Genomic DNA, 8,922 nt, shown 5'->3' on the forward strand with positions numbered 1-8,922 from the left:
TTATACAAGTGATGATGAGAAAAATTATTGAACAGAAGGTTAAATTTTTCCCCACTTATTTCTACTGTCTTCCACAAACCTTGGTTCCACGTATTCTTCACCCCTCAACATCATCTCTACAAGCTTCCTTTTCCGATCTTTTATCCAAGTTCCCTCCCCACCATTCCCCACCACATCCATGCAACTCCACCTCCTCATTCCCTACTACTACCTCACTACACACACACACACACACACACACACACACACACGCACAATCACGCACACAATTAGACAGCCAGCAAAGCCACACAAAGCCTGCCTCCCTGCACTATCCCACGCGCCTCATCTCCTAATATACTCAAGACTTGCGAATCTTCACTCCCTGGAGAAATTAGGCTACATGTGGACACTCCCTGCATCTCCTCCTCCTCTTGCTCCTCCTCTCCCACACAAACGTAACCAAAATAGACTAATACGCAGACCCACACACAAAGGTTAATTCGGTCTCTCCACAGCTTCGTCTCTCCACAAATGCACATCATCTCATAGCCTCACAATACTGTCTGGTCTTCATAGTCTCTACACTTTCCTGGTAATGGCCGTCAAGTGCGTGTTGGTACCTCGAGTTTATCAGAGTGGACAAGGTAAGGAACACAGGAAGAAATGGGATGTATATAGAGGTAAGATTTAGTGGAGATGGAAGAGGAAGGGAATAGAGAAAAGCGAATAAATAAGTGTTTTCGTTCTCTTTTTCCTCCTACTCCTCTTCCTCTTCCTTGATTTTGTCACATGGTTTTGCATGTTATTCTGGTCAGCTCTTCACCACATCAACAACTACCATCACCATCACTGCTATCACCACCACCACCACCACATCAAAGACGGCTGCCTATAACGAATTACTAACCACGACAGTAGGATGCAAATCAACAGGTAGTACACATCAGTATACCTGCATCAACGTCATGTTAAAGACGCGTATGTGTTTTTCCGAAGAGAACATTAATATTAAACCTCTTTCTGCTATGGCCGTTTCTTGTTAACATTGACGTTACTGTAACAATTTATTTAGATAGACATTAAGAGAAGAGAATATAAATAACAATGTAATCTTTGCCAGGCTACATAACCGAGTATTTTGAGACTAGCACGGAGAGACTGACTAGCAGTGAAAGATTAACACAAACTACACTGATTCTACTGCAAATTCAGACAACACGAGTACACCACACGTAGTTATCACCATTCCTTAGTTGTCAATCTCACTAGCTGACCGCCACCAAAAGGCTAAGTGTTCCCTCCTGTGCATCCCGTTACCCTATCCCCCTATAGCCCTCCTATACCCCCATCCCCCTTAACCCTTCCAGCTCTGAGCGGCCCCATAACCCATACCATCTGTCAGGCCTCGTGCACCCACAATCCCTGAGCCAACAAGGGTATGGAAATGGAGGAAATAGAGGAAAAACGCCACACGGGTCGTTGCCTCAGTGCCAGTTTTAGAAGCTTGTGGAAATTGTACTTCTACGCGTTATGGGAATCGGTGGTAGTGGTGGTGGTAGTAGTAGTAGCGAATGAGGTTGTTGTAGTAGTAGTGGTGTTAACAGTAAGTGGAATAGCAGCAATCACAGCACCATTACCATCACAACAGCCCACGCCGCTCCGCCACTGCGCCGCCTCCCCCAATCACGGCTATAGTCAAGCAATCTACCAACGAAACACAATTCCCAGCTTATGCATCTCCCTTAGGCGACAATCTCCGTTCACAGCGGCAAACACTTACACTACACACGCTTACAGACACACACACGGACCTTCCACACACACACGCACTGTCGCCATTATCCCCAAACCCCCATCACAAGGACACACTGCCACGCTGCCCACGTCTCAAGCAATCAGGATACATAGATCATACTTGTACTCACTCGTGCCGCCCATCAACTCTCGGAACACATGCGAGGAAACACAAATATATGACACCACAACACAATTTTTCCGCATCCTCTTTGGTCCTGCCCTGGTCCTTTCCTCAGCCGCCCGGTCAGTCAGCTTCAGCCTCGTGCGCCGACAGGAGGTTAGAGGGCAGAAACTATGCAGCCTTGTCACGTGATCAGGGGTATCGAAGAATGGTATCGCTCGCTTTAGAGGCTCCGATGCGACGTGAAACAGTTGTATTTTTTTTAAATAAGTCAACTAATATGTCTGTTCAACTGTTTCTACTACTACTACTACTACTATTACTATTACTACAATTTCTCAGAACAAATGAAGCAGGTGAGCGAGACAATGAACGAACCTCAATATCGTTCATCGGTATTCCCGCCGCACTACATTGCCTCCTCCTCCTTCTCCTCCTCCTCCTCCTCCTTGCAAGCTCTGCACTCAATTACATTCACTCGTCTCCAATTATCAGAACACACCGAGTCCGATTAAGAAGAGGGTGACGATGGAAAAAGACTCGATTGAAACAGCAGCGGTTCGGAATACCTTGTTGATTCGAACCACCAGAGAGAGGGTTTGCATGTGTGTACTGGGTGTATGGCGATGGATGATGAATGTGCTCTGCCATTAATGTGTCTTTTTATTCTATTCATACTTTCTATATATCCTTTGTGGCTCATACATGTGATGTTAGCTTTGTAAGCTAAGTTATGTATGTATTTAGATACCTACGAAGGAGAATGTGATTATTATTTTGTCTTGAGAGAGAGAGAGAGAGAGAGAGAGAGAGAGAGAGAGAGAGAGAGAGAGAGAGAGAGAGAGAGAGAGAGAGAGAGAGAGAGAGAGAGAGAGCGTCTCAATACTGTTAAAGATAATTATAGAAGGAATGTGCAGAAAGCTGGCCGGTGTAGTTTCAGAGATGCCTTGATTCTCCTCTTTTGACACATACTAAGTAGACCACCACCACCACCACCACCACCACACGTTGCCAGAACCACTATTTCAATACATAATGACGACAAACCAAGAAATCGTAGCCTACTCACTCTCTTCTTTAGTCTTCACCACAGTATTCACCTCCACATTCCAGGCAAATAACTCCCAGGTAAACATTAATAAGGACACCTGCTTCAACCTGCTGGCAGTATAACGGCCTATTGTGTAAAGTGCTTGTTAATGGGAATACACGGAGGTTAAGTAAATTGATCAGCGTCTGCGGTTAATGCAAATATGAGCTTGTTCTTGACCTTGCTCTTTGTGTAAACTCCTCCGTGCAATGGAAAAAAATGAGAGGAGGCGATTGATCCTGCCAGCCTCAAGGGTCCGGCAAATACTGAGGGGAGGGAGGATGTATGTGTGTGTGTGTGTGTGTGTGTGTGTGTGTGTGTTCGTGTGGAGAGCAAGGAGAGGTTACATATGTTCACTCATACATTCAGACATACATTGCAATACATACATACGTAAGCATGCCTATATAGTACCTTCAAGACTTTCTACTTTCTCTCATCCCTATTCTGTCCACCTCTCTAATGCAAGGGTTGACCAATTTTCTCAAGAATTCGTTCCTTTTTCTGGTAAACAATGTTTCTGTATTTCCTCCTTCCCATGACTTGAGCTCTTTTTAAAGGAAGGCTTCAAGACACTTACCATCTAAATTTGGATAACCCTTTTGACTTGCTTTTGGAACTAGTACTCTAGTGGGCCTTTTTCTCAGTTTTCTGTGCCCCTTGGTCAGTTCCCCTCTTCCATAAGAATATATGAAGAATTTTCTGAGTGTGATGCCTGAAAGTCTGAAATAAGATGACGCGAACATACGATATGAATGCTTGTTAGAGGGAAAGGGGTGCTTAAGGAGTCAGCACTCGCAAGTGATGATCTCGTTGAGTCAAGTTCGAGTCCTTCTGGGAGTTGGCTACTTTTCTTGTTGTTCTCGAGTGGACAAGGAATACCACACGCTTCCCGCCCGCCTTATTTTTGACGGCAATCGCATAGGGGAAGCCGAAAATCCAATCATTAAAAAAAAAATAAATAAATAAATAAATAAAAAAATAAAAGGACGACCATTTAATCTTACGAATATATATATATAAAAAAATGCAGTAGAAATGCTTACCAATATTATAGACCAATAATATAAACGCACGCACATATAGATAAATTTCACTTCATACAGACACATTCTCTCTCTCTCTCTCTCTCTCTCTCTCTCTCCTTGCATCTTTCCTCATTTCTTCCTTCCTCTTCTCTTCCCTCTTACTCTTCTCTAGTTTTCCTCTCTCCCCTTCCCTCCTCTCTCCTCCCCTCGCCGCCATATGAGGGACACAGGGACGTATCTTAAGTTCAGACGTTCATTTTGTCAGAAAGTGTTAACATTTTTCACGATTTTTTAAACTTGTGATCTTGTTCATATGTTTTCCCTGACCATTAAACTCAACTTTTAACTCTCCCCCCTTTCTCTCTCTCTCTCTCTCTCTCTCTCTCTCTCTCTCTCTCTCTCTCTCTCTCTCTCTCTCTCTCTTCGTTTCGCTTTATTTATTTCAGTATTTAATTTTGTCCTTTTTCTTTTTTTTTAAATTCACGTATATTTTTTTTTATATTCGCGTGGGAAAAAAATAAACCGAGTTCTTTATTTTTTCCCTCCTTTCACAAATTTATGGAACACGAAATGTTTTACCATCCTCTCTTTATTTTCCTCCCATTTCTCCCCTTCCATTTAGTCAGTTATCACCCCTTTCCTCTGTTCCTCACTTCTCCCTCTCCCCTCTCTCACTGAATTTCCCTCTCCTTTCCTCTTCCTCTTCCGTTCCCTCCCCTCCTCCCCCATTAAATTCCCCTTCCTTTTCTCTCTACCTCCTTTCCTCTCCCTTTCCGGTCTCTCCCCTCCCCTCGCTCTTGAGTTCTCTCCCCTCTCCTCCTCCCCTCTTCAGTTCACCAAGTCTCTCGTTTATTTTCGAGTTGCACCCTGTCAGCAGCGAGGAGGAGGAGGAGGAGGAGGAGGAGGAGGAGGAGGAGGAGGAGGAGGAGGAGGAGGAGGAACTGCCTTACGGGAACTGCTCCATATCATAATATTTCATAGCATTTTTTTTCCGTGTGTGTGTGTGTGTGTGTGTGTGTGTGTGTGTGTGTGTGTGTGTACTCGTCTACTGACACCCTCGTTTTCTCTCTTTGTTTCTGTGATATGGGATGGTGTTGTACGTTACGAGTATTTTGTGACTTAGTTATTATTTTTGTCTTTTTATGCAGAGGGAAGCAGACCGAGGATAAAAAAAAAAAAAGGAAAACAGTCCGCTATTTTGCCATTCCCGAAGAAAAGAAACTGTTAGGTAAGAAATAGTAAAGAAAAAAAAATCCAGAAAAGAAGACAAGTTAAATAAAATAACAATATCCCACTACATTTCCGGATAGTAGAATGATTACTTTATTTTCTCGATACTTAAAAAAAAACAAAAAACAAATAAATAGATAAAAAAAAAATCACTTAGGTAAAGAAGAGAGCAGAAAAAGAAGATAAGTTAGATCCGAAGGTATCCCAATACACTTCTGGATATGAACAAGAATATTTCATACCTTCACGTTACTTAAAAAAAGGCAACACCATTATCTACTTGACGCATCACCTGAGCCACGCTGTACTGGTTCACGCCACACTCTGCCGTCTCATAAAACATGCATCGGGGTTTATTGCGTCGGATAATTGTATTCACCAGTTGACGCTCCTGTTAAAGTAATAAAAGCCTGTATCAATTTGGTGTGGTTAATGGAATTCTCTACCAAATCAACGCGTCCTTTGAGGAAAAAAAAGAAAAAAAAATTAGTACATCTGAATTTATTTATTTATTTTATTTAATTTTTTCACATTAAAGTAGACCGAAATAGATTGAGATTAATAGTTGGTTAGCTCATTTGTGTTGTGTATTTGCTAAGGTGAAATGTATAGTTATAAAAGGAATATTAGCTACATGTACTTTACTTTGCAATTAAATTACTTTTCCTCATCTTAAAAAAAAAGAAAGTATTGTTATTCCAGGTACAAAAGAATAAAAATATTACGCGTACTTTACTTTCCGCTCCAGTTATTTTTCTTCGTCCTAAAAATGTTGCTCTTTCACATGCAAAGGAATACAAATATGAAATGCGGTTTACTTTCCACTTCACTTGCTATTCTTTGTTTTAATAAGTGCAGCTACCTTAGCGATAAACGAATATAGTATCGTGGTATACTTATGTCTTTCTTGGGACGAGATAATCATGAAACGAATGTCACCTGCATGTGTTTGCTTCTCCACGTTAGTATATTTTCCCTTTGTTCTAAAAATATTGCTATTCAAGGTACGAGAAACAAACCATCATCACCAACATCAACAATGACAACAACTACAATACGAACAAGAGGAAGGGTAAGATGAAAAATATAAATAATAACTGGTAATAATAGTAATAATGATAATGAGAAGAAGAGAAAAAAGAAGAATAAGAGAAAGTGAATAAGAAGGTGAAGAAGAAGGTGACGAAGAAGGTGAAGAAAAAGAAGAAGAAGGAGAAGGAGAAGGAGAAGAAGAAGAAGAAGAAAAAGAAGAAGAAGAAGAAGAAGAAGAAGAAGCAGAAGAAGAAGAAGAAGAAGAAGAAGAAGAAGAAGAAGAAGAAGAAGAAGAAGAAGAAGAAGAAGAAGAAGAAGAAGAAGAAGAAGAACAAAAGTAAAGAAGAAATAAAACAAAGAAGCAAAGAAAGAAGACAAGAAAGCAAGAAAGAAAAAAAAACAAGGAGAGAAACAAAGAAAAAAACTGAAAGAAGAAAAAGAAGAAAAATAAATAAAATAGCAGCTGGAGTCAGTGCTGGCCTCTACACACCTATGACGCAAGCAACAGTGCACCTCCCTTTTCAATCTGCCAACAAAGGTCTTCACAGAATCTTGCCAAAGGACTTCCGTGTGTCGTGGTACAAAAAACCCTCCACTTTTGCTTCTTCTTCTTCTTCTTCTTCTTCTTCTTCTTAATTTCTCTCTCTCTCTCTCTCTCTCTCTCTCTCTCTCTCTCTCTCTCTCTCTCTCTCTCTCTCTCTCTCTCGTCAATTTATTAATGTTCTCAGTGCAGCAGCGGAAGAGGGAGAAAAAAAAAAGCAAAAAAATAAGGATGTTCACAATATTCTCATCTTTGCTTCCGGGTTGAGATGCTGAGAGGATTCGCCGAAAATATAGAAGAAGAAGAAGAAGAAGAAGAAGAAGAAGAAGAAGAAGAAGAAGAAGAAAAAGAAGAAGAAGAAGAAGAAGGAGAAGAAGAAGAAGAAGAAGAAGAAGAAAAAAAAAACAAGAAATATGAAATGGACGAGACATATCTTCCTCTTCTTCCTTATTTTGTCATATGAAGCACCACATGTTCCCATAGTTAAGGCACAATAAACTAATCACTCTATCAATCAGTCAATCAGTCAATCAATCAGTCATTCAAATGGTAAGTTAGTTACTAGGTTCGTCAGCACCAGCACACGTAGCCATGAGGTTTAATTGATAAATTTATTTATCTACTCTTTTTTTCTTTATAATTCCACGTTGAGAAGTCTTGTTAAAGGAACAAATCAGAAAGAGAAAGGGAAAAAGGACCGGTTCAATATGGGACTTCCTCTAGACAAGACATGATCAATAAAATAAAATAAATAAATAAACAGAGAAGTAGAATAATAAGTCAAGAACTAAAACATGAGATTCCAGATTTGTACATTTCACTTTATTCTTTTTCTGAGTGTATCCATCCTTCGATATCCTTGACATATAAGCTTAACGTTACCAATCTTACTTGCTCTTGTAATAGTAATCTCTTAATAGGGGCACTGGCAAAGGGCAACAAAAAGGAAGAAAATAAAAAAAAAACTACAACAAAAAGTCCCACAAAGGTGCCAGTCCTTAGAGAGACAAACGGATAATGAAAACTGGAGGATAAGTGTCTTGAAACGTCACATCCTACTCATTGGATTCACTTCAGGCATCCTACTGAGCTCTCGACCATAACGCGAAGTACAGGCTGGCTACGTTGTCGCCAGCACTCCCTCGGTGGCACTGGCTGGGCGGGGCGGAGTGAGGGGATGGAGTTGTGTTGGTAATATGATAATACGAACACTAACTCTATTACGGCGGCGTTGAGTTGTGTGTTGGCAGCGGGGCGTGCAGTAAGGAAGAGTGTGAGTGTGTATGATTGCGTTACGTGTTGTTTGTGTGGGGGAAGCTTGAGGGGGATAGTATTGTACATGGAATAATTTAAATAGAACATTAAAGGATAAAAAAAAAAGAACAAAAGGAAGAAGAAGACAGGAGAAGGAAGAGGTGGAGGGGGAGAAGAAGAAGAAGAAGAAGAAGAAGAAGAAGAAGAAGAAGAAGAAGAAGAAGAAGAAGAAGAAGAAGAAAAGAAAAGAAGAAGAAAAGAAGAAGAAGAAGAAGAAGAAGAAGAAGAAGAAGAAGAAGAAGAGATAAAGAACAAGAACAAGAACAAGAAGAAGAAGAAGAAGAAGAACAACAACAACAACAACAACAACAACAACAACAACAACAACAACAACAGCAACAACAACAACAACAACAACAACAACAACAGCAACAATCACGATACAGCAATAAAAACTCAAAAGAAAAATACTCATAAATTATAACATGGAAAAAGAAAACAGGAAAAAAGTAAAATAAAAAGAAATACAATACTAAACACACACACACACAAAAAAAAGTGAGTGAATTATTAACCTTACCTGATATATTAAATGAGGCTGGTGATGGCTCCACCCTTTCACCTCCGTCCCCCCACTTTCTCTCCCCTTCCCTTCTCCTCCCTTCTCCTCCTCCCCCTCTCATCATACACAAACAAAAATAAATACCAGGGAAGCATCTGGCATGTAATGTGAGCGAGCGGACGCGCGCTGGCAAAACTCTATATACTGGTAACAGGAGAACTATTGACATCGGTGCTCGTGTTGTTGTTGGAATGCATCGAAAATAAGGTTAATTTCATGTGAGGC

The sequence above is a fragment of the Scylla paramamosain genome, chromosome 8 (genome assembly GCF_035594125.1).
Source record: "Scylla paramamosain isolate STU-SP2022 chromosome 8, ASM3559412v1, whole genome shotgun sequence".
NCBI lineage: Eukaryota > Metazoa > Arthropoda > Malacostraca > Decapoda > Portunidae > Scylla > Scylla paramamosain.